Source organism: Tamandua tetradactyla, chromosome 9, assembly GCF_023851605.1.
Source record: "Tamandua tetradactyla isolate mTamTet1 chromosome 9, mTamTet1.pri, whole genome shotgun sequence".
Classification (NCBI taxonomy): domain Eukaryota; kingdom Metazoa; phylum Chordata; class Mammalia; order Pilosa; family Myrmecophagidae; genus Tamandua; species Tamandua tetradactyla.
In genome coordinates, this window is record NC_135335.1 from 27,457,355 (window position 1) to 27,485,029 (window position 27,675).

General features: G+C 38.8%; 1 protein-coding gene and 1 pseudogene across 1 annotated transcript in view; both read right to left on the reverse strand.

Moving 5' to 3' along the window:
• Positions 1-27,675, reverse strand: part of LOC143646865 (uncharacterized) — a 67,019-nt gene that overhangs the window by 18,718 nt on the left and 20,626 nt on the right.
• On the reverse strand, positions 15,379-25,560 carry LOC143645644 (DDB1- and CUL4-associated factor 13 pseudogene; annotated as a pseudogene).

Genomic DNA, 27,675 nt, shown 5'->3' on the forward strand with positions numbered 1-27,675 from the left:
ATAAAAGCCATATTCTTTTCAATATTGTTAGTGGGATCTTTTTTATTGTTTCCATGGAGATGTGACCCACCCAATTGTGGGTGGGAACTTTTGATTAGGAGGTTTTCATGGAGATGTGTCTGTACCCATTTAAGGTGGGGCTGCTTACTGGATTGTCTTAAGAGGGAACCATTTTAGAAAAAGCTTCATAGCCCACACTTCCAGAGACCTTTGGAGATGAAGAAGGAAACACCCTTGGGGAAGTCTTATGAAACAAGAAGCCAGGAAAGATAGGCTAGCCAATGTCGCCATGTGCCTTCCCAGCTAACAGACATGTCCAGAAGTCAAATATTATAGCAGATTGAAGCCAGGTGCCTTCTCAGCTAACAGAGATGATGCAGATGGCACCAGCCTTTCTTGAGTGAAGGTAATCTGTTGTTGGTGCCTTAATTTGGACATTTTTATGGCCTTAGAACTGTAAACTTGCACCTTAATAAATTTCCTTTTAAAAGCCATTCAATTTCTGATATATTGCATTCTGGTAGCTTGAACAAAGTAAAGATGAACACATATACAAAAAAATTAATAAATTTCAAAGTACACTGCAACAATTAGTTTTAGAAGAGATTTCAGTTTGGTATGCATTACAATTCTATAATTTTTCCTTCCAGCTGTTCCAATTTACTGGAAACTAAAATAGATATCAATATAATGATTCAGCAGTTATGTTTATTTGTTAAATCCTAAAAAGGATGGTTCTTAATCCCCTTGTGATGTCCTTTATAAATAGAATATGAGAGATTTTCATGGCCTTAAAACTGTAAGCATTTAAGCTAATAAAATCCCACTGTTTAAAGTAAATCACTTCACAGTATCTGCTTTGAGCAACCAAGGAAACAAAAACAGATTTTGTTACCAAGAGTGGGCTGCTGCAGTTGTAAACACTAAAAATGAAGAAATTTTGGAGCTGAGTAATGGGTAGAGGCTGAAATTATGCACTGTTTGATTTAAAAAAGCTTTCACTGCTTTGAAGAAAAAATATGATACTGAAGATACTTCTGTTGAGGCTTCAGATGGAAATGATGCATGTGTTATTGGAAACTGAAGGGAAGGTGCTTCTTAGTTTAAAATGACAGAGAACTTCATGAAATTCAGTTCTGATGTTGGGTGGAAGGCAGAAGTTAAAAATGATGAGCCTGGTATTTAGCTGAAGAGATTTCCAAGCTAATTGTGGAAAGTGCATCATGATTTCTCCTTGCAGTGAGAGGAAAGGGATGAGTTGAGAACTACTGGGAGAACAGAAACTAGAAATACATGGCTTGGAAAAGAATGAGTTTTGGAAAGGTGAGTTCCTAGAGAATAGTCCTCAGTGTGAGAGTTTAAACATGGATCTGTTAGTCATTTCAGTGTAAATCAGGATTTGAGGTAAATCTGGATACTTTTCTATCCAGAAAGTATCTATTGAATGTCCTAAAGTCTGATGGATTGGACCCTGTATACTACACACAAAACCAACAAGTTTCAAGCAAGATCTTTATGAATGGAACTACGGATAACCTGGACTGACAAGCTGGACAAAAACGGACAGAAAAGGAAAGACTGAAAGAAAATCACTTCAAGGGCAGAACCATGGATGCTGAGGGACGCACCAAAGATATCCTTTCAAGCCAAGAGAGTCAAGACTAACAGGTGTTAATCCTGTTAGTGGAGTACTTTATAAATGAAATGAAAGCAGAGAGAGGGAAAGATAAAGCCACAAACACAAGAAACTGAAAGCAATGAAACCAGGAAAAGAATAGAGAGATCAGGAGACACTGTCATGTGCCTTGTCAAGTGGCAGAAGAAACAAGAATCACAGACAGGGCATCTTAAGGAAGAAAACATTGCCTTGATGCCTAATTTGGATATTTCCATGGTTTCAATATTGCAAGAATGCAAGATAATAAATTCCCATTGTTTAAGCTGAACCATTTCAAGGTAAATCCTTTGAGAAGTTTAGGGAACTAAAACAGAATCAAACATACCAATATATACACTGCAGAAGTTCCAGAGGGAGATGAAACAGAGAAAGAGGCAGAGAGAATATTCACAAAAAACATGGCTGAAAACATCCCAAGTTTAATGAAAGACTTGTAAATACATATTCAGAATGTTTAATGAACACCAAACAAGATACCAAATAGAATCACACCACAATAGGTTACAGTCAAACTGCTGGATGCAAAGATAAAATGTCACCAGAAAAAAATTTAAAAGAAAAGAAAAACGTGAAACCATACAACAGTAAACCCCAATGTAAACTATGGAATAGAGACAAAGGTGAAATCATAATAATATAATTTCATTGGTTATAATTAAAGAAAAACTGTTATAATTAAAGAAAAACTGTATCTTTGTTAATAACAGGGTAGTAGTGTATGGGGGGATATATGGAAACTGTACCTTCTGCATGATTTTTCTCTAACCTTCTATAATTAAACATGCCAACTAATATTCTGTATCTAGCACAATTGTCTTATACTCACAGATAAACAAAAGCTGAGGGAGTCTGCAATCCCATACTGGCATGCTAAGAGCTGACAAATAACAGCCATACGAAGAAATAAAGAGCATGATGTATACAATCTGTGCCTGTTTGAAACTATTGTGTACCCAGAAAAGTCCTGTTCTTTAATCCTGATTTAATACTATACAGTGGGATCTTTTCTTTGATTTTTTCCATGGAGATGTGACACACTCAATGATGGGTGTGGACTTCTGATTAGGTGGAGATATGACTTTGCCCATTCAAAGTAGGTCTTGATTAGTTTACTGGACTCCTTTAAAAGAGGGAATATTTTGGAATGCTCCACCAACAGAGAAAAAAATATTTGGAGATACTTGAAGTGACAACAGCGAGAAAGCAGATGCCTAGACATGGACGTTTGGGGATCCAGAGCTCAGGAGATATTGCCATTTGCCGACCCATGATATACTAAGTAAGCCAGACCCAGAGTTTTGTCACAGAGGAACTAAGTGAAGGCTCACAAATGCTTAGAGAGGAAACCACTGGCATTAGAAGCTGAAGCAACAGAACTGGGAACAAGGAAAACAGATGCCAGCCATGTGCCCTCCCATGTGATAGAAATTACCCTTTCTTGAGTAAAAGTACCTTTCTCTGGATGCCTTAGCTTGGGCATTTTTATGACCTTAGAACTGTAAACTTGTAACTTATTACCCTTTTTAAAAGCCATTCCATTTCTGCTATGTCACATTCTGACAGCAGTTAGCAAACTAAAACACAAGTTATACACAACTGTTCAGAAAATGGATAAAGAGATATATAGACACATGAACAGACAGATGCACTAACAGATAGATACATATGGAATAGGTTTGAGAACCACAGGTGTTAATTTTTCTTAGAATATTTAGGAAAATAAACCAGTGAGGTCATATGATTTCTCTCTGGTAACAGATTTTTTTTCTTTATTAGAAACTCGAGGGGTTTTAGAACAATCTTAGGTTGAATACAGTATTCCCATATACTCCCTCTTAGTAACACTTTGCACTAGTGTGGAACACTTGTTAGAATTAATAGTAGCATGCTTTTATAACTGTACTATGAATTACAGTCCATGGTTTAACTCTGGGTTCACTGAGTAGTGTGGTTCCATGGAATTCTTAAAAATTTTATTGTGGTTACAATCATTTCCCCCTTTTAATTATATTGCATTCTGACAGCAGTTAGCAAACTAAAACACACACACACACACATATATTTGTATATTTCAGCACTTTTAGTTGCATTCACAATGTGCTGCCATTGCCACCACTCATTATGAAAACATTTCTATCATTACAAATTGGAAACCTGTAAATGTTAAGCCTAACTTTCCATTCCCTGTCACTACCCCATCCCATCCTTTCCCATGGTAACACATATTCTAGACCATGACAGTATGAATATGCTTATTTCATTGTTTCAAGTCAGTGAGATAATGCAATATTTGTCCTTTTATTTCCAGATAATTTCATTCAATATATCTTCAAGGTCCATTCATGTTGTCATCATGTGACAGGATTGACATCTTAAAAATTTAGATTCCAACCCATGAACACAGAAGATTCTTCCAGTTTTTTTCAGTCCTTGATTTCTTTTAGCAATATTTTGTAGTTTTATTGTACAAATCTGTGCTGGTTTGAAAGGATGTATGTCCCCTAGAAAAGCCATGTTTTAATCTAAATCCCATTTCATAAAGGCAGGATAATCCCTATTCAACACTATATGTTTGAAACTGTAATTAGATCATCTCCGTGATTTAATCAAGAGTGGTTGTTAAGCTGGATTAGGTGACGACGTGTCTCCCACCCATTTGGGTGGGTCTTGATTAGTTTATGGAGTCCTATAAAAGAGGAAACATTTTGGAGAAAGAAGGAGATTCAGAAAGAGCAGAGAATGCTGCAGCACCACGAAACAGAGTCCATGAGCCAGCGACCTTCGGAGATGAAGAAGGAAAACGCCTCTCTGGGAGCTTCATGAAACTGGAAGCCAGGAGAGACAGCTAGCAGAAGATGCTGTATTCGCCATGTGCTATGTTTGCCACGTGCCCTTCCAGCTGAAAGAGAAGACCTGACTGTGTTGGCTATCTGCCTTCTCACTTGAGGGAGAAACCGTGAACTTCATCAGGTTTCTTGAACGAAGGCATCTTTCCCTGGATGGATGTATATAAAAACACTACTGATTTTGGGGTGTTGATCTAGTATCACACCACCTTACTGAATCCATTTATTACCTTTAGCTTTGTTGTGAATGTTTTAGGAATTTCTGTATATACAAACATAACAAATGCAAATAGGAAAGTCTTGCTACTTCCCTTCCAATTTGGATGTTTTGTATATTTCTTTTTCTTGCCTAACTGCTCTGGCAAGAGCTTCTCCACCAATGTTCAATAACAGTGGTGACACAAGCAATCCTTGCCTTCTTCCTGATCTTAAAGGGAAAGCTTTCAGTCTTTCACCAATAAGTAGGATGCTAGCTGTGGGTTTTTCACATACACCCTTCATCATCTTGAAACTCGCCTTCTCACAGGTGTTCTAAGTGCATTTAACATGAAGAAGTGCTGAATTTTGTCCAATGACTTTTCTGTATCAACTGGAATTATCATTTCTTTTTGGTTTCCCCATTAAGAGGTTAATGGGGTATACTTCACTGATTTCCTTATACTGAACCAATCTTGCATACAAGGAATAAATCCCACTTGATCATGATATATAATTCTTTTAATATCCGATTTGATTCTGTATGCTAGTATTTTGTTGATGATTTTTGCATCTACATTTACAACAGATATTGGTCTATAGTACTGTTCTTGTCATAACTATTTCTGGCTTTGGTATGATGGTGATGTTGGCCTTGTAGAATGAATTAGGGATTGTTTCCTCTTCTTCAATATTTTTGGAAGAGCATGTGCAGAATTGGAGTAGAACAAGTGAAAGAATTTCTCTGTGAAACCATCTGGTCCTGTGCTCTTCTGTATTGGCAAGTTGCTGATTATTGATTCAATCTCTTTACTAGTAATTGGTTTGTTACAGTCCTCTATTAATTATTGGTTCAGTATAGTTACTTTGTTTCTAAAAATGGCCATTTTATCTAAGTTATCTTATTGGCATACAATTATTCATTATATTCATATTACAATGCTTCTTTATTTCAGTACGTGTAGCAGTAAACTTCCCCTTTTCATTTATGGTATTTTTTATTTGTACACCCTCTTTTCTTCTCTGTCTAGCTAAAGATCTATCAATTCTCTGTATTGTATTTGGTTCCTTATTCATTTATCTCTCCTATGTTCATTATTATTTCCTTCCCTCATATCCCTTTGTGCACTTTGTCAATCTTTTTCTAGTTCTCCAGTTTTGAGGTTAGGTCTCTGACTGAAGCCTTTCTCCATTTCACTGTAAGCAATCAGAGCTATAAATCAGCCTTTCAGCACTGCCTTTGCTGCACACCATGAATTCTGGTATGTCCTATTTTCATTTATGTCAGCCTGAAGATATTTGCTAATTTCCATTGTGATTTCCTTTAAACACACTGGCAGTATAAAAGTATATTGTTCAATTTCCAAATAGTTTTCCTTTCTCTGTTATTGATGTCTAGTTTCCTTCTGTTATGATCAGAGAGTACAAATTATACGACTTCAATATTTTCGAATTTATTGAGACCTTTTTTAAAATCTAATATAACTTCTATCCTGGTAAATGACCCATGTACACCACAGAAAAATACATATTCTATTGTTAGGTGTAGTGTTCCATACCTCTGTTAAGTCTGGTTGGTTTAGAGTATCATTCTAGTCTTGTACTTCTTTGTTGATCTGTCTAGACGTTCTTTGCATTGTTGAAAGGGTGTCTCCAACCCAAATTCACCTACAGGGTCAATGCAATACCAACCAAAATCCCAACAGTCCCCTTTGCAGAAATAGAAAGCTAATTATCAAATTTACATGGTGTATTAGTTAGGGTTCTCTAGAGAAACAGAATCAACAGGGAAAACTCTCAAATACAAAATTTATAAAAGTGCCTCACATGACCGTGGGAACGTAGAGTTGAAAATCTGGAGGGCAGGCTGTGAAGACAATGATTCCAATGGAGGGTCTGGACTAACTCCACAGGAGAGGCTTGCTAGCCGAAGCAGGAAGAGAGACTGCCTCTTCTGAATCCTCCTTAAAAGGTTTTCAGTGATTAGATTAAACATCACTCATTGCAGAAGGCACATCCCTTGACTGATAAGAAATGGAATCAGTTGTGGATGCAGCTGATGTGGTCATGATTTAATTCTAAGACATGTCCTCATTGCAACAGACAGACCAGCACTTCCCCAACCAGACAAGCAGGCACCATCACTTGGCCAAGTTGACACATGAACCTGACCATGACAGTCTACCGCTTGTCAACTTGGCAGTTATACATATCACCTTAAACCATACCTCATTTCTAAATAAAAAACATTAAAATGCACATTTTTTCTTTCACCTAACAATACCCAATCATCCTACATATAACTGGAAACACATTAAATCTCTCCAGAATAGGGTACAAGTCCTTGGGTAATATTCATCCTTAAACTTGATATCTCACAACTTAAAAAGCGTAACAGGAACAAAATAGCATTACAGTCCTCGTTTCTGTAACTGATCACGTGGTTAAAGTTCATATTTATCACTACCTTATTCCACTACCCATTCCATGTTTCCTTTACCCTCAGCAAGCACTTCAGCTGGCCGTGGTTCTTTGCCTGGTGGGGTGACCCAAACCTTCATCCCTGAAGTTTCAGAGCTATTGATACTTGCCTGGATTGGGTTGTTATAGTTTTCCACTGATTTTAATTGCAGGGCATGGTAGTACTAAAAGATGCCCTAGGGGACCTCCTATATTCCAAGAAAACTCTTTTTTACCTCCATTGTGTAGTTGCAGCCCTATTTCCCCCTGAGAGTCAAGGTCAATCACTCCAGACAATAATGTAATCCCTTTCTTGGCTTGTTGATCCAGGGGCATGAGTAGCCCAAAGTGATCAAGTGGCAGTCTTAGATTCCAGTTGAATGAAATCATTGTTGTTTCTCCTGGTGGAAGCACTTCTCCTTTTGGAACTAAAACCTGTAGACCAGCAGAGCTCAAGGTCGCAAGGACAGGAAGCAAAAATTTTCCTAGTGGATCACTAGGGATAATAGTGGTACCACTCCCATTTCCACCCCTTGGTTCCTGGACCCATGGGAGAAACAGCACCATAGAGCAGACATTGATTCACAGCATATACAGCTTCCTGGGGAATATTACCCCAGCCCTTCAAGGTACTGCTACTTACTTGTCACCGTAATTGAGTTTTCAAAAGGCCATTTCACCGTTCCATCAATCTAGCTTCTTCTGGATGATGGGGAACATGGTAAGACCAGAGAACTTCATGAGCATGTGCCCACTCCCACACTTCGTTTACTGTGAAGTGTCTTCCTTGATCAGAAGAAATGCTGCGTGGAATACCATGACAATGGATAAGGCATTCTGTAAGCCCATGGATGGTAGTTTTGGTAGAAGCACTGCGTGCAGGGAAAGCAAACCCATATCCAGAGTATGTGTCTATTCCAGTTAGAACAAATCACTTCCCTTTCCATGAAGGAAGAGGTCCAATGTAATCAACCTGACACTATGCAGCTGTCTGGTCGCCTCAGGGAATGGTGCCATATCGGGGGCTGAGTGTGGGCCTCTGCTGCTGGCAATTAGACACTCAGCAGTGGCTGTAGCCATATCAGCCTTGTTGAGTGGAAGTCCATGTTGCTGAGCCAATGCATAACCTCCACCCCTACCATCATGACCACTTTGTTCATGAGCCCACTGGGCAATGACAGGAGTTGCTGAGGAATGAGGCTGACAGGTAACCATAGAACAGGTCATCTTATCTACTTGATTATTAAAACCTTCCTCTGCTGAAGTCACCCTCTGCTGTGAATTCACATTGGACACAAACATGTTCATGTTTATAGCCCACTCAGAAAGGCCTATTCAAATACTTCTTCCCCAGACCTCTTTGTTACCAATTTTCCGATTATGGTCTTTCCAAGTCCCTGACCATCCAGCCAAACCATTAGCAAAAGCCCATGAGTCAGTATATAAATGCACCTCTGGCCAGTTCTCCTTCCAAGCAAAATGAACAACCAGGTGTACTGCTCGAAGTTCTGCCCACTGGGAGGACTTCCCTTTACCACTGTCCTTCAAGGACATTCCAGAAAGGGGTTGCAGTGCTGAAGCTGTTCACTTTCAGGTGGTAACTGCATATTGTGCTGAACCATCTGTAAACCAGGCCCAAGTTTAATCTTTCTCAGTGAATTCACTGTAAGGAACTCCCCAAGAGGCCACAGCTCTGGTCTGGGAAAGAGAAGGTAATGTGGCAGGAGAGGAGATGATGGGCATTTGGGCCACTTCCTCATGTAATTTACTTGTACCTTCAGGACCTGCTCTGGCCTTATCTCAATATACCATTTCCATTTTACTATAGACTGCTGCTGTGCATGCCCAACTTTATGGCCTAGTGGGTCAGACAACACCCAGCTCATGATAGGCAACTCAGGTCTCATGGTAACTTGATGGCCCATGGTTAAGCATTCACTCTCTACTAAGCCCAGTAGCAAGCCAAAAGCTGTTTCTCAAGAGGATAGTAGTTACCTGCAGGATAAGGCTTTCCTCCAAAATTCTAAGGATCTGCATTGTGATTCAACTATAGGGGCCTGCCAAAGCCTCCAAACAGCATCTCTATTTGCCATTGACATTTCTTGCACCATTGGATGTGCTGGAATATATGGTTCAGTGGCAGAGCAGCTTGTACAGCAGCATGGCCCTGTTGCAGAGTCTCCTCTTGTTCAGATCCCCACTCAAAATAAGCAGCTTTCCTGGTCACTTGATAAATGGGCCGGAGTAGCACATCCAAACAGGGAATATGTTGTCAACAAAATACAAAGATACCAACTAGGCGTTATGCCTCTTTTTCAGTCATAGGAGGGGCCAGATGCAGCAACTTCTCCTTCCCCTTAAAAGGGATATCTTGACATGCCCCACACCACTGGACACCTAGAAATTTCACCGAGGTGAAAGGCCCCTGTACTTTTGTTGAATTTATCTCCCATCCTCTGACACGCAAATATCTTACCAGTAAGTCTAGAATAGTTGCTACTTCTTGCTCACTAGGTCCAATCAACATGATATCACCAATATAATGGACCAGTGTGATGTCTTCTGGGAGGAAAAAATGATCAAGGTCCCTGTGGACAAGATTATAATATAAGGCTGGAGAGTTGATATACCCCTGAGGTAAGGCAGTGAAAGTGTATTGCTGACCTTGCCAGCTGAGAGCAAACTGTTTCTGGTGGTCCTTACTAATAGCTATCGAGATAAAGACATTTGACAGATTAATAGCTACATACCAGGTACCAAGGGATGTACTGATTTGCTCAAGCAATGATACCACACCTGGAAGAGCAGCTGAAATTGGAGTTACCACCTGATTGAGCTTACAATAATCCTCTGTAATCTATTCTCCAAGACCCATCTGTTTTCTGCACAGGCCAAATAGGAGAGTTGAATGGGGATCTGGTGGAAATCACCACTCCTGCATCCTTCAAGACCTTAAGAGTGGCAGTAATCTCTGCAATCCCTCCAGGAATCTGGTATTGCTTCTGATTTACTACTTTGCTAGGCAGGGGCAGTTCTAGTGGCTTCCACTTGGTCTTTCCCACCATAATAACTCTCACTGTATGAGTTAGAGAGCCAGTGTGGGGATTCTGCCAGTTGCTCAGTATGTCTATTCCAATTATACATTCTGGCACAAGGGAAATAACTACAGAATGGGTCCAAGGGCCCACTGGACCCACTGTGAGACAGACCTGAGCTAAAACTCCATTGATCACCTGGCCTCCATAAACCTCCACTCTGATTGGTGGACCAGAGTGATGTTTTGGGTCCCCTGGAATTAATATCACTTCTGAACCAGTGTCTAATAATCCCTGAAATATCTGATCATTTCCTTTCCCCCAATGAACAGTTACCCTGGTAAAAGGCCGTCAATCTCCTTGGGGAAGGCTTAGAGGAATACCAACAGTATAAATTTGTGGCAGTGTAACAGGGTTCTCCCCCAAAGGGACCTGGCTTCCCCTTCATTCAAGGGGCTCTGGGTATGTAAACTGTCTCAAGTTTGGAAATTGATTAAGGGGCCATAACTCTGTGTTTTTGTATTTCAGGTTAGACTTCTGTTCACTTGATCTAGAACTCTTTTGTTTATACAGCTCAAACAAGAATTTAGTAAACTGCCCTTCTATTGTATTTCTAGGTACCCCATTATTTACTAGCCAATGCCACAAATCTCTGTGTGTCATATAATTCTGACTCCTGCTTTGAGTTTGCTGTCTATTATAATTGCCATGTCTACCCAGTCTTTGGCAATTAAGTGCTGCCAGCTGTCTTCTGCCTATTCGGGATCTGGTCATTCCCATTGTGTGTTTAAGGATTCCAGCTCAGTGATAGCAGTTCCTCAGTAATATCTGACCTACAGAGCTCTTCAGGGATGATGGCACTAGTCTCAGAAATTTAGTTCTCACTGTTTTGGTAAAAGGTGCATCATCCAGACATTCCTGAGGTGTAAAAGCAGGCTTTGCATGATAAATCCACCCTAACACTCCAATCTCTCTAAGCCGCTGGATCCCCTCATCTACATTATACCAGGGCAGTTATTTCAACCTCAGGTAATGTTGGTCACATTTTGATCCATGTTTCAACCAACCATCCAAACGAACCGCTAATACCTTTTCTAACCCCTCAAGCTATAATACTCAATGTAAAGTCTCTGCTTAGTGGGCCCATATCAAGAAATTCAGCCTAATCCAGCCTTCATATTCCTCCCACCAGGATTCCACACCCTTAAAATCCATTGCCATACATATTCCCCTGATTTCTGTCTATATAAATTGGAAAACTCACACAGTTCTTTTGGAATATAATGTACCTCCTCATGTGTGATACTTTGTACCTCACCTTTAGGGGCCTGTTGGGACTTTAGTCTAGTTATAGGTCTGGAAGAAATAAGGGGTGATGGGGGTGGGTCATGAAAAGAATTAGAAATATTTTCCAAGCCATCTGCTTCAGGATATTCATTTGCAGTTTCATCTGGTGAAACAGCGTTAATCACTCTAGGGCTAATTCCTTCTGGAGGAGGTTGGGTGGCCAACTCCTCAAGGCAGGCCAGAGGTGGGGTGGCTATGTCCTCAGGGCAGACTATTACAGGGTTATCTAGAGAAGGCTCAGCATGACCTAGGGTTTCAAATCACCCCCAACATCATTTTCAACCCATATGTCACCATCCCATTTTTCAGGGTCCCACTCCTTTCCAATCAATGCCCTCATTGATAACGGCAGACACCATGCGACACTGAGATTTCAGTTTACGTTGTAAAGTTGCTACTCTAACAATAAGATTCTGAGTCTGATTTTCAGAGATCTCAAGTCTACGGCTATAGGATATAAGATTTTTCCTTCAGGATACTCATAGAAATGTCTACATCTGTCAGACGGCACTTAAGCCTTAAGCCCATCCTTTTCACTCCTTAATGTACCCAGTAAATCTATCAACAACCAGCCAACATCTCTATACCTCTTATTTCCACAAAACTCTGTAAAGCTGTCAAAAACATTATCCCCCAGAACCTGGCTTCATACAAGCGAAGCATTAGGAGAATCAAATGGTGATACTCTATCTCTTTTACCAACTCACTCCATGGACTGGGACTGTCATTCTGATTTTGGGAAACAGAGTCCTTAGTGCCTTTGAGTCCAGTCAGATTAGAAAACCATTCATAAAAACCCATTTTTAAGATTCTGCTTCTTAAGAACCACTCCTGGTACCAAGTTGTATTAGTTAGGGTTCTCTAGAGAAACAGAATCAACAGGGAACACTCGCAAATATAAAAATTGTAAAAGTGTCTCATATGACCATGGGAACACAGAGTCCAAAATCTGGTGGGCAGGCTGTGAAGCCAATGATTCTGATGGAGGGTCTCGACCAATTCCACAGGAGAGATATGCCACCCGAAGCAGGAAGAGAGCCTGTCTTTTCTGAATCCTCCTTAAAAGGCTTCCAGTGATTAGATTAAGCATCACCCATCGCCAATGACACTTCCCTTGGCTGATTACAAATGGAATCAGCTGTGGATGCAGCTGACGTGATCATGATTTAATTCTATGAAATGTCCTCATTGCAACAGACAGGCCAGTACTTGCCCAACCAGACAAACAGGTACCACCACTTGGCGAAGTTGACACATAAACCTGACTATGACACTTGGAAAGGTAATGGGACGTCAAAAAGCCAAAAGCATAGTGAAAAAGAAGTGTAAGGACTCAACTATCAAACTTTAAAGTACAGTATAAAGCCACAGCGGTCAAAACAACATGGTACAGGCACAAAGATGGACCTAAAGCTGTTGAACTGTAATCCAGTAGTCTTGATTTTTGATGAGGACTGCAAAACTATATTACTTTTAGGTGTGACTGTATGAATCTGAAAACCATGCGACAGCACTCTTTATCAAGAGCATGGACAGATGAGTGAAAAACAATAATACAAAATAAGTAATGGGGGTGGAGATAAGTGGTATGGAATGTTAGGGGTTTTGGTTTTTCTCTTTCTATTGTTTTTGGAGTAACAAAAATGTTCAAATACTACTGCAGTGCTGAATACATAATCAAACGATGATACTATGAACAACTGACTGTACACCCTGGATGATTATAGGGTATGTTAAAATATCATAACATAGGGGGTTCCGGGTAAAGATGGTGGCTTAACAATATGCGCATTTTAGCTCGTCCTCCAGAACAACTACTAAATAACCAGAAACAGTACAGAACAGCTCCTGGGGTCACGTCAGTGACTGGACACACAGCATATCCCAGTCTGGACCAGTTGGACTGGTTGCAAGACCCCCCAGAACTGTGAGTTCCCCAAGCTGCGGCAGCCGGTGCCCCTCCCCCACAGGCTGCTTCCCAGAGGGGAAAGGAAAGGAAGTTTACCAGCAACAGGGACTGAGCACAATTAAACGTCAATTGTGGAATTAATTAACAAATTCTGACTACTAAAAATAGGCCCCCAGCTTAGGTGAAACTGGTCTAAGTGGAGGTTGCTCATTTTTGCCCCAGCGCCAAGAGGGCAGGGCTGACGGAAAAACTGGAGGAAAAAAGAAGGAAACAGAGGTTCTTGTGGCTGTGTTTCTACAAAGGCTTGAATGCCTTTGGATATAGCGGCAGGACTTCTCAGGCTGCAACTGCCCCAGGCATAGGCAGTAGTGAGCTCTTTTGGGGCTTGTCTGGAGCCTGTGACTTTCCCAGGGAAGCGGGGAAGCCCAACTCAGGTGGAATCCCTCCCTCAAGGAATTCAGACACCAGGGTTTGGTAATTTGAAGCCATTAAAATCAGCCTACAACCTCTCCTCTGCCTCCACCACGCCCCCAGCAGGGAGAGTCCACCAAAATTAAAGGTACCGCATCATCTCACACTGGTGGAGCTTGCAGGCAGACAACTGCCACATGCTGGGCAGGATAAGAAAAACAGAGTCCAGAGACTTCACAGGAAAGTCTTTCAACCTGCTAGGACTCACCCTCAGGGAAAACAGACGCAGGTGACTCCTCCTAATAGAAGGCCAGTTTGGTCTGGGAAAATCCGGCTGGGGTCTATAATATCTAAGTAGAACCTCCTAAGGGTGGGGGGTGGAAAGGCACCATACAAGCAGGGCAAGAAACAAGAACTGAAAAATTCTCCTCTGTTAAACAAAACTTAAGCTAGAGCTCCAGATAAAGCTGAATGGAATGTCAAAGAACAGACAGACAACAAATTCATCCAGCAAGAAAACCCCAGTAAAAGAAGTGAAAGCAATCTCCAAAATAAACTAATTGAGGTAATTAAATGCCTAGAAGTCAGCAAAAAATAACAAATCACACTAGGAAAATTGAAGATATGGCCCAGTCAGAGAAACAAACCAACAATTCAAATGACATACAGGAGCTGATACAATTAATTCAGAATATACTAACAGACATGGAAAACTGCATCAAAAACCAAATCAATGAATTGAGGGAGGATACAAAGAAGGCAAGGAATAAACAAAAAGAAGAAACTGAAAGTCTGAAAAAACAAATCACAGAACTAATGGGACTGAAAGGCAAGGCAGAAGAGATGAAAAAAAACAATGGAAACCTACAATGGTAGATTTCGAGAGACAGAACATAGGATCAGTGAACTGGAGGACAGAACATCTGAAATCCGGCTAGAAAAAGAAAACATAGAGAAAAAATAGAAAAATATGAGCAGGAAACTCAGGGAATTAAAGACAATATGAAGCGCACAAATATTCATGTTCTGGGTATCCCAGAAGGAGAAGAGAAGGGAAAAGGAGGAGAAAAACTAATGGAGGAAATTATCACTGAAAAATCTCCCAAGTCTTATGTCAGACTTAAAATTACAGATCCAAGAAATGCAGCGTACCCCAAATAGATCCAAACAGACATACTCCAAGACATTTACTATTCAGAATGCCAGAGGTCAAAGAGAAAGAGAGGATCTTGAAAGTAGCAAGAGAAAAGCAATCCATCACATACAAGGGAAACCCAATAAGACTATGCGCAGATCTCTTAGCAGGAACCATGGAGGCAAGAAGACAATGGGATGATATATCTAATTATTAAAAGAGAAAAACTGCCAAGCAAGAATTCTATATTCAGCAAAACTGTCCTTCAAAAATGAGGGAGAAATTAAAACATTTTCAGACAAAAAATTACTGAAAGAATTTATGACCAAGAGACCAGCTCTGCAAGAAATACTAAAGGGAGCACTAGAGACAGATACAAAGACAGAAGAGGGAGCTGTGGAGAAGAGTGTAGAAAGGAAGACTATGAGTAAAGGTAAAAAGAAGGAAAATTAGATACGACATATAAAATCCAGAAGGCAAAATAGTAGAAGAAAGTACTACCCATGCAGTAATAACACTGAATGTTAATGGATTAAACTCTCCAATCAAAAGACATAGTCTGGCAGAATGGATTAAAAAACAGGACCCATCTATATGTTGTCTCTACTCAAAGGACATGAGGGCAAGGACACAAATGGACATTTCACACCAATGTTTATAGCAGCATTATTTACAATTACCAAGATTTGGAAGCAGCCAAAATGTCCACCAACAAACGGTTGGCTAAACAAACTGTGGCATTTACATACGATGGAATATTATGCAGCTGTAAGACAGAATAAAGTTATGAAGTATGTAACCACATGAATGGACCTTAAGGACATTATGCTGAGTGTGATTAGCCAGAAACAAAGGGACAAATACTGTATGGTCTCACTGCTATGAACTGACATTAGTGAATAAACTTGGAATATTTCGTTGGTAACAGAGACCATCAGGAGATAGAAATAGGGTAAGATATTGAGTAACTGGAGCTGAAGGGATACAGACTGTGCAACAGGACTGAATATAAAAACTCAGAAATGGACAGCACAATATTACCTAACTGAAATACAATTATGCCAAAACATTGAATGAAGCTAAATATGAGAATGATAGAGGGAGGAGGGCTGGGGCATAAATGAAATCACAAAGAAACATAAATGATAAAGACTGAGATGGCATAATCTAGGAATGCCTAGAGTGTATAATGATAGTGACTAAATGTACAAATTAAAAAAATGTTTTTGCATGAGGAAGAACAAAAGAATGTCATTACTACATTATGCTGAAATTAAATGGTAACTAACATTTTAAAATTTCAACTTATGTGTGAGACTAAAGCAAAAAATGTTTATTTGGTACAAATTTATACTTTGACTAGTGCATCTCCTAATATAACTTATGTTGATAGTTGGTTGAACATCTTAAGTACATGGAACTTTGTATAGGAAATGAGATTTTGTTGGTTTGTCCAGGTGATGCCCTGATGAATCCCAGAGTGATCTGATCAGTGAGTGGAAAAGTATTTGCAAAGTCCCCTTCGGGGAATGGTGAGAACGGGGGAAAACTCAACTTCCCCAAATTGAATTCTTGACATTCTCCCAAGCAGTGTGGGCAACCAAAGCTATAGGCTGAGCTCCCAGTCTTAGAGTTTGTTCATCTGAAACTTAACCCCACGGAGGATAGGTCAAGCCTACCTAAAATCAGGCCTAAAAGTCACCCCCAAGAGAACCTCTTTTGTTGTTCAGATGTGGCCTCTCTCTCCAGCCAATACAACAAGCAGACTCACCACTCTCCCCCGGTCTACGTGGGACATGACTCCCAGGGGTATGGATCTTCCTGGCAACATGAGACAGAAATCCCAGAATGAGCTGAGATTCTGCATCAAGGGATTGAGAAAAACTCTAGAATGAGCTAAGACCCAGCATCAAGGGATTGAGAAAACCTTCTTGACCAAAAGGGGGAAGAGTGAAACGAGACAAAGTGTCAATGGCTGAGAGATTCCAAACAGAGTCGAGAGGTTACCCTGGAGGTTATTCTTACGTATTAAGTAGATATCACCTTGTTAACCAAGATGTAATGGAGAGGCTGGAGGGAACTGCCTGAAAATACAGAGCTGTGTTCCAGTAGCCATGTTTCTTGATGATGACTGTATAATGACAGCTTTCACAATGTGACTGTGTGATTGTGAAAACCTTGTGTCTGATGCTCCTTTTATCTACCTTGTCAACAGATGTGTAGAACATATGGAATAAAAATAAATAACAGGGGGAACAAATGTTAAAATAAATTCAGTTTGAAATGCTAGTGATCAATGAAAGGGAGGGGTAAGGGGTATGGTATGTAAATTTTTTTTCTGTTTTTGTTTTATTTTTCTGTTGTCTTTTTATTTCTTTTTCTGAATTGATGCAAATGTTCTGGGAAATGATCATGATGATGAATATGCAACTATGTGACGATATTGTGAATTGCTGAGTGTATGTGTTGGGAATGTTTGTGTTTCTTTCTTGTAATTTTTTTTAATTAATAAAAAATTTAAAAAATATCTTAATTACATTTTAAAAACAGCATGGTACAGGCATAAAGATAGAAATACTGGTCAATGAAATTTAATTGTGAGCTCAAAAGAAACCCTCACATCTATGGTAAACTGATTTTTGACAAGGTTCCCAAGTCCATTCAATTAGGATAGACTATGCTCTTCAATAAATGGTGTTGGGAGAACTGGAAATCCACATCCAAAAGAATGAATGAAGACCCCTATCTCAATCTGTATACAAAAATTATGCCAAAATGTATCAAAGACATAAATATAAAAGCCAGTACCATAAACCTCCTAGAAGAAAACATAGGAAAGATCCCCAAGACATAGAGGTAGGAGGTAGTTTCTTAGATCTTCTATCCAAAGTACATGCAACAAACAAAAAACAGATAATGGGATCTCCTCAAAATTCAATACTTTGGTGCATCAAAGGACTCTGTCAAAAGGGTAAAAAGGCAACAAACTCAGTATGAGAAAATATCTGGAAACTGCATATTTGGTAAGGATTTGATATCTAGAAAAATTAAGGAAATTCTACAGCTTGATAATAAAAAGAGAAACAACACAATAAAAAAAATGGGCAAATAGGCGGGCAACAGTGGCTGAGTGGCAGAGTTCTCACGTGCCATGCTAGAGACCTAGGTTCAATTTCCAAAGCCTGACCATGAGAAAACAAAAAGGACAAAAGATATGAATAGACATTTTCCCAAGAAAGAAATACAAATGTTTAAGAGTCATCTTCACAGGGTATTAGGGAAATGCAAATCAAAACCACAATGAGTTATTGTAAGAAAAAGATCTGTAGAGTCTCTTCCGTTCAGCTGATGTTGCCATTACATGACCTTGATAAGAAACAGTTGAAATGTACACTCTAGGTGGGAGGACTGGCTAGCCTCCTGGAAGAAGGTATAGTTTGAAAAAGATATCTAGGTCCCAGAGGACCTAACTGGGCCTGGTCATGTAAGCTAATTGGAATTCAGCCACTATTGTGTGAAGATACCATAAAAACTACATGCAAGCAGTTAGAGAGAGAGAGAGGAGAAACTTATGAGAAGAAGGGGAGAGGAGAATCTTATGGAAAAGAGAGAGCATCTCATCAGAATTTTATCCAGGAAAAGAATGCTTTGCTGTGGATTTTTACTAATGAGACTTGGAAGGCTGCTTCAAGACCTCCTAGCACTTCTCTTCAGGTACTGGTGCCATCTTATCTGGTGATGTAACTATGCCTTATTTTTTAAAGCTCTTTTAATTATTTTCCAAATAAAATCTGTTTTTATATCACTGAAGCCTGCAAATGCGAGGAAATGTGTGGCCACAAATATCACGTTGCCTTTCATGCAACAGGTATCATTTTACATCCACTAGAATACCCACAATTAAACAGGAAAATACAAGTGTTGGAGAGGATGTGGAGAAATAGGAACACTTTCACTGATGGTGGAAATGTAATATGGTACTGTCACTGTGGAGGACAGTTTGGTAGTTCCTCAGAAAAGCTAAGTATAGGTTTGCCTTGCATTCCAGCAAATCTGCTACTTGGCATATACCTAGAAAATCTAAATGCATGGATGTGAACAGACATTTGTACAATGATGCTCGTAATGGTAGTATTCATAATTGCCAAAGCAATGGAAACAACTTAAGTATCCATGAACAGATAAATGAATAAATAAATGTGTGCTGCACAAAAGGCAACATGTTATTTTTGCCATCTGAATATACTTATCAAAGCTAACAGATACAATTTTTTTCCCAGTAGGAGAGTAATCCAAATCAAGCACTATAGATACATGATCCATATGAACCATTAGAGACATGTCAAATGCCCGCATATGAAAAGGATAGAAGTTGTAATTTTTATTTGCTGCAGTAAAAAGGAAAGCCTCCATGGGTTCCAACAGATTGTGTTTGTTCTCATATCTAAGACAACCTTCTTCAGAGGAGTGGCTTGCCTCATATAATATGGTACTATATTTCTGTCAGAAGCACAACTTCCCCAGAGAAATGTCTCAAATGGGTTAAACTTAATACTACTTATATTGTCAAATCCCCAGGTCACTGAACATACAGGATTGGTTCTTTGTTCACCCTAAATGTCCACTTGTTGTCCACATGTGGCAAAAACAGCTTCTTTCCAGTGATGATCAATTCCAGTGTACACCATCTTTCCTAACACTGTATGCAGTGGCTTCTCCTCTTCTCCATAGCCTAGGCCATCCATCTTCCAGTGCTTCACAGTTTTGTCATCACCAATCTCTCTGTAAGTCCAACTTTGTTTCGCGGATATAGTTGTCTGGGTTCTGGCTCAGCATCTTCACCTTCATCTTTGCAGCTTGTTCTCACACCAGAGGCCTTCCAGTATGTATAGTTTTTAATATTAGCAATGGTGACACAATTTTCCTAAAATCAAATGTATTTCATTACAATAGTAAAATATATGAGCAGAATATTCAGAAAAATGGGAAACTGGAAAAATTCTTCATTGAATTACCCCAACTGACTAGAGATATTTTTGAGTATTTATTATTGTAACCATTTTATGTATATTTTTAAATAAAAATGGTCAAATGGGGAAAAAATAGTGCTTACTTTTATGTGACCGTGGTTGAAAGAAATAGTTTACAGTCATGTATGTCACCAGAAGAAAAGCTAAAGGTTAAAATATGGGAATGTTTAATACAGTGAAACTTGCGGTCAACAATAACTATGTACCTAAGTTCTTTTATAAACCAGAACAAATGTACAACACTTTTAGATGGAGTTAATAACAGACTGGTATATGAGAAAAACTATGGACAATAGTTAATAGTAACATCAATATTCTTTCATCAACAGTAACAAGTGTACCACACCAATAATTGGGGTAAATAATAAGGGAGAACAAGGGGTATGGCATGTTTGGGATTTCCTTTTATATATAACTACTTTTTTCTCTTTGGAGCAATATATTCTAAAATGGATTGTGGTGAATTCACAACTTATGTGATGATACTGTGAGCTGTGGACTGCACACATGGGATGGACTTTGCATGGTGTCTGAATACATATCAATAAAGTTGCATTAAAAAGCAATAAAACAATAAAAAAGGGGACGCACGTTAAACATGCAGTGAATGAAAGCTGAAACAAAAGGATGATACATTCTTCTAAACTGAAGAATGTGTGGCTATATTAATTTCAGACAAAACAGACTTTATATCAAGAAGTATTATTAGAATAAAGTTATAACAACAAAATATTCAATTCAATAGGAAGATAAAATATATATATACTTTTATATACATAAAAGTATATGCTTATACTTAGGAATAAGTAAAAGTATATATATATTTATATATACCTAATAACATACCTTCAAGTATACAAAATAAAAGATGACAAATAAAAAAAAAGAAATAGACAAGCCCACAATTACACTACCAATATCTGACAGAGCATTCAAATCAGTAAGGATTTAGAAGATTCAATAAGATGACTAATCAACTTGATCTAATTGAGTTATCTAGAGCTTTGCATCCAAAACTGCACTAAACACATTCTTTTTAAGTGTACATGAAGCATTTACCAAAATACATCATATACCAGGCTCTACAGCTAATTACAAAAATTTTAGATTGAAATCACATTGAATTATTGAAATCATACTGAGTATGTTCTCTGACACTGTGGAATTCAACTAGTAAACAAACAAAAAAGATATCCAGATTCTCAAATATTGACAATCAATAGATAAGTTTCTAAAAAACTTATAGACCAAAGAGGAAATTATAATGGAAATTAGAAAAAAACTGTTAAATAAGTTACGAAAATATGATTAAGTCAAAACTCATAGATGTAGCTAAAGCAAGGTTCAGAGGGAAAGTTATGCATCCAAATGCATATTTTAGAAAAGAAGAAATGTTGTAAAGTCAGCAATCTGAGATCTAAATTTCAATCTCAATAATCTGGAAAAATATAACCAAATTAAATCAAAAGAAAGTATGAGGAGAGAAAAAATAAAGATAAGAACAGAAATCAATAACTAGAAAATAAACACACAATTAAGATAAAATCTATAATACCAGAAAACTATATTTTTGAAAACTTAAAATTATTATACCCCTCATAAGGCTGATAAAAGAAAGAGAGAGTGAGGAGGAGACTGACATGGAAGAAGGTAGAAAATGCAAATTACTAATGTCAGGAATGAAAATTTAAGAGGATATATGAAAAACTTTTATGTCAACAAATTTGACAATTTGGATGAAATGGACAAGTTCTTTGAAAAACGTTACCAAAAACTGTCACAAAAAGAAAATATGAATTACCCTACACCTATTAAAGGAATTAAATCTGCAATTAAAAACCTTTCCAAAACACATCTCTAAGCACAGATGACTTCACAGATCAATTCTCCTAGTCATTAAAGGAGAAATGATATCATTTGTGTTAGTTAGATTCAGTTGTCAACTTGGCCAGGTGAGCATACCTAGTCTTGCTGCTGCGGACACAAGCCAATGGTACGTGAACCTCATCTGTTGCTAATTACATCTGCAGTCAGCTAGGAGGCGTGTCTGCTGCAATGAGTGATGTTTGACTTAATTGGCTGGTGATTAAATGAGAGAATGCAATGTAGCACAGCTAAGCAGCTCAGCATTCCTCATCTCAGCACTAGCAGCTCAGCCCAGGTCTCTGAAGATGCAGAAAGAAGTCACCCCAGGGAAAGTTGTTGGAACCCAGGGGCCTGGAGAGAATACCAGCAGAGACCATCCTGTGCCTTCCACGTAAGAAAGAACCTCAGTGGAAAGTCAGCTGCCTTTCCTCTGAAGAACCAACAAAATAAATCCCCTTTTATTAAAAGTCAATCCGTCTCTGGTGTGTTGCATTCCGGCAGCTAGCAAACCAGAACAGATTTGGTACCAGAGAGTGGGGTGCTGCTGTGGTTTGCAAATACCAGATATGCTGGAACAGTTTTTGGATGGCTAAAGGGAAGATTTTGGAGGAACCGTGAAAAGAATGATGGAGAAGTCCTGGAGGGCTTGAAGAGACTGGTGGTGTAAATGGAACCACTGCCAACCTTGGCAAAGGAGGACACAAAAGGGAAAAATTGGAGTTTGCAGAGTAAGAACCATGGAAGCTTGGGTCTGAAGCCAAGAAACCTCGGCCAGGAGAGTGGACCCACCCATATACATGGAGAGGGTGAGTTTACCCTGAAGGGCGAGGATGAGTCTCCCCTCTCATTGCAGTGGAAGAGTTGTGCAGCCTCGGGCCTTGGAAAAGGCATAGCACGCTCCTTGGGGCACTGGGAGAGCCTGGCTGCCACCATGTGGAGGGGTTGAGCATGTGCCCCAGAACTGGCAGAGAGCCCAGGGGTGGCCCTGATGCCTGGAGAGAGTGGAGCCCAGAGGTGGTCTCCTCAATGTTCCCCGAGGTTGATTTGGAAAGAGGCAGGCCACTGCATAGGCCCTTGGAAGGGGTGGGACTGCCACTTTCTACAGCCGAAGGATAAATGACTTTCAGACTTTGAAATCCAATGGTGTTTGCCTGCAGATTTTCCTTCCAATATCTCCCTATGGAAATGACAATCTATATCCTGTGAATATCATCCTTTGCATCTTGGCACCAGACAACTTGTTTTGAGATTCACAGGTCCACAGCAAGAACAGAATTTTTTGCATCTGTTTAAGGTGATGCTTGAAGTTGCCAAGTTGACAAGGGGTGGACATGTGTTAGTTAGATTCAGTTGTCAACTTGGCCAAGTAAGCATACCTAGTCTTGTTGCTGTGGACATATGCCAATGGTACGTGAACCTCATCTGTTGCTAATTACATCTGCAGTCAGCTAGGAGGCGTGTCTGCTGCAATGAGTGACGTTTCACTTAATTGGCTGGTGATTAAATGAGAGAACGCAATGTAGCACAGCTAAGCAGCTCAGCATTCCTCATCTTGGCACTAGCAGCTCAGCCCAGGCCTTTGAAGATGCAGAAAGAAGTCACCCCGGGGAAAGTTGTTGGAACCCAGGGGCCTGGAGAGAATACCAGCAGAGACCATCCTGTGCCTTCCACGTAAGAAAGAACCTCAGTGGAAAGTTAGCTGCCTTTCCTCTGAAGAACCAACAAAATAAATCCCCTTTTATTAAAAGCCAATCTGTCTCTGGTGTGTTGCATTCTGGCAGCTAGCAAACCAGAACATCATTCTTTACAAATTATCCTAAAGATCAGAAAGAGAGGACACAGTTGCCAACTTGTTTTCTGATGACAGCACGAGCAATATTTTATAAGATTCTTCCAGGAATGCAAGGTAGTTTAATGCATGAAAATCAGTCAAGGAAATTCAATACATTAACAGAATAAAGAGAAAAACCATAGGGTATTTAGGGAAATAAAATTGATAACAATCAACTCTCTTCAAACTAGGTACAGAAGAGTGCTTCATCAATTTCATAAAGCTTCCTTAATATTTGGGGTTAAATATTATATACATTTCTTCTGAGCTTAGGAACAAGGCAAAGGATATCCACCACCATCATATCACTTGTTCTACTCTACAAGTCTTAGAATGTGAAATGAGACAAAAAAAGAAATAGAAAGTTCAAAGTTTAGAAGGGAAAAATAAAACTGCCAATTAGATTAGGTTATAGGATAGTACATGATGGAAAACCAAAAGAATCTAGAAACTATTAACAGTTTATTGTAAAGATGTCTATTCTTTTCAAATTTATCTATAACTTCAATGCAGTCTCAGTAAAAATCTCAGCAAAATTTTTCCTGGAAAATTAGTTGATTCTAAAATTTATATGGAAATACAAATGACCTCTAAGAACCAAAATGATTATGAAAAAGAACTAAATAGGACTTAAATTCTCTGACTTCATGGCAACCTACCAAATTACAGTATTCGAGACAGTGTGCTATTGTAAGGATAGACATTCATCTCAACGGAATAGAACAGAGTCCAGAACTGATCACATTTATGAGGCCAACAGATTTTAGCCCAAGGTGTGCACCAAAGCCATTCAATGTTGAAAAAAACTCACATAAACAGTGCTCAAATAACTGGCTATTTATGTGGCAAAACTAAATCACAACCTACACCTCAGAGTACACAACATGAGTTGAAGATGGACCATAAGCTTTAATGTAAAAGGTAACACTACAAAGCTTCTAGATGAAAAAAAAAGAAAATATGTTCATGACCTTCAGTTAGGCAAACGTTTCTTCAATAGGACACAAGAGCATTAACCAAAAAAGAAAAGACTGATATGCTGGGCTATTAAAGGATTAATCATTAATAAAGTCTTCATAGATATGCACAAATTAACTGAATTCTGCACCTAAGATTTGTATACTTTACTGTATACAAGTTTTAATTCAATTTAAAAAATCAAAAGTGGAGAAAGAAGATAAAGCCTCCTATTATCAATGTGGAACCATCAATTTCTCCCTCCCAATCTTGTAGTTTGGCTTCATATATTTGGGGGATCTGCTGTTGGGTGCACATATAAGTTTATAATTATTATGTCTTCACGCTGAATTGACCCCTTTATCAATATATTGTGGGCATCTATGTCCCTTATAACTGCTGCTAACATAAAGTTTACTATATCTACAGTTAGTATGGTTTCTCCAACTCTCTTCTGGTTACTAGTTGCATAGTATATTTTTTATACTCTGCAATGTACTTGTATTACATTCAATGTACTTGTATCTTTCAATTTAAGGCTAGTCTCTTGCAGAGAACATATAGTTTGGCATCCTTTTTGATCCAGTCTGCCAGTTTCTGCCTTTTGACTGCAGAATTTAACCCATTCACATTTACAGTTACTACTGATACTAGGATTTTTTTTTTTCCATCTCAATTCTTCCATTAATGCATATATGTATACTTATTTGCTTTTTTGTTCCATACCATATTAATGCCACTCTTTTCTATCAGGGGCTATTTTTAATATATTTTCCTTACAGCTATCATGGGGTTAATATTTAACACTGTAAGTATATAACAGTCATATTTGGCTGAATACCTACTTACCTCAACAACATAGTCATTTACTTATCCTTTCCCACTGTCTCTCAATCTTTTTTTAGTGCTTGTTACTAAGTTCATCTTTGCACAGTGCATCTTTGCACACTTTGCACAGTGTTAGTCAGGCTCTCTAGAGAAACAGAATCAAGAGGAAAGATCTGTAAATATGAGATTTATAAAGCTGTCTCATGCAACCATGGGAATGGAAGAGTCCAAAACTTGTCAAGCAGGCTGTGAAGCCAGCAGCTCTGAGGACAGACCTGAGCAAAAAAAGACGTTCTCCTGAGGTGACTCTTCGGCACTAAAGGTAAGCTAAGCTTTTCCACTACATACATAAGCTTCACAAGAGTAAGCTTCAAGGTCAAGGTCTTGGTCTATTGATTTAGGGGTCCCTAATGTTTAACACAGTACTAGGGGCTTCCCCAGTGGTAAAGTTCAATAGTTTCATATTTCTTCTCCCATCCCTCAAGGGACTTTGCCAATATTTTTTTATTACCTGCTTAATATATTATGGGATATATCCAGACATTACATTAAGCTACATAGGATTAAAGGCCCCAATCTGAATTCTGGGCTTCTTGTATTTTGATTGCTTAAATGAGCTATCTAGACAGGTTGAGTTATATTACGTGCTACAGAAAATTTACATTCTGGACGAAATAAATATTTCTTCCTCTGGTCTCAAAGAGTAAGTGAGGTTCTAAAATATAGACAATGTTTCCCTTCCCCTGTGTGCTGAATTACCTTAATCCTGACATAATTCCTTTCATTCTTACCTCTAAATACCAGTTATATATATATATAAAACAGCCTCTAAAAATCCACAAATAATAATTACTGCTCTGGACAAAACAGAATTGCTACAAGAACTTCTAGGCCTATTTTCTTATAAGCATTTTCTAAAGAAGACCATACAATAATTGTTCTTTTGTTTCTGGTTTCTTTTGTCTCACCAAAAACCTGCAGGTTCATTCACAATGTTGCATGCCTCACAACCCTGTTCTTTTTTTGTAGAAGCACAATATTCGATCATATGTGTACACCATCATTTGCTAATCTACTTTTCAGTCAGTACATCTCTCAGCCACCCCTATCTACTGGAATTCATCTATAATGTCCAAAGTTCACAGTCCTTCAACATTCTCAATTTTAGATAATCTCACTGTTCCAAAGAGAAAGAAAACTAAAATACACCCTCACTAAATAGGAAATCTAAACATCCTCTTAATTCTTGACCCTCCCCCCATTACTTACCTCTGCTGTTGCTGTGATAGTGTTGATGTTTTCCTGTTAAACATAGCCCACAGGATGCAATAGCAGTTTTCTCCCTGGGCTTACACACTCTTTGTACACGAATCATACCTTTGCAGTAGTTCTTGTAATAACTGATTTGTACTGCTAGTGTTAATCAGTGGGACACATACATCTATACAACCCCTTTCAATTTTTTTCACCTTATAGAGCCACTAGAGAACCACATTCACTTTTATCTATTCCTTTACATTTGAGTTTAACCTCATTATCTAATTGTTCATCCATCTCTAGCTTCTATGTATCTCTAAATTCCCTATATTCTGTATTATAAGCCTCTGATTTTACCTTTACCATAGTCATAAAACTAGTCATACAGTATCTATCCTTTTGTGTCTGGCTTATTTCTCTCAGCATTATGTCCTCAAGGCTCATCCATGTTGTCATGTGTTTCACGACGTCATCTCGTCTTAATTGCTGTATAATATTCCATCATATGTATATACCACATTTTGCTACTCCACTCGTGTGTTGATCGGCACTTGGACTGTTTCCAATTCTTGGAGATTGTGAATAATACTGCTATGAACATTAGTGTGCAAATGTCTGTTTCAGTCACTGCTTTCAGCTCTTCTGGGTATGTATCGAGTTGTCGTATTGCCGTGTCAAAGGGCAACCCAATATTTAGTTTCCTAAGGAACCACAAAATTACCTTCCATAGTCGCTGTTATCATTTTACATTCTCACCAGCACTGGATAAGTGTCCCTATATTTCCACATCCTCTTCAACACTTGTATTTTCTGTTCATTTAATCGCAGCCATTCTTACAGGTGTGAAGTGGTATTTCATTATACTCCTGATCTACATTTCCCTTATAGCC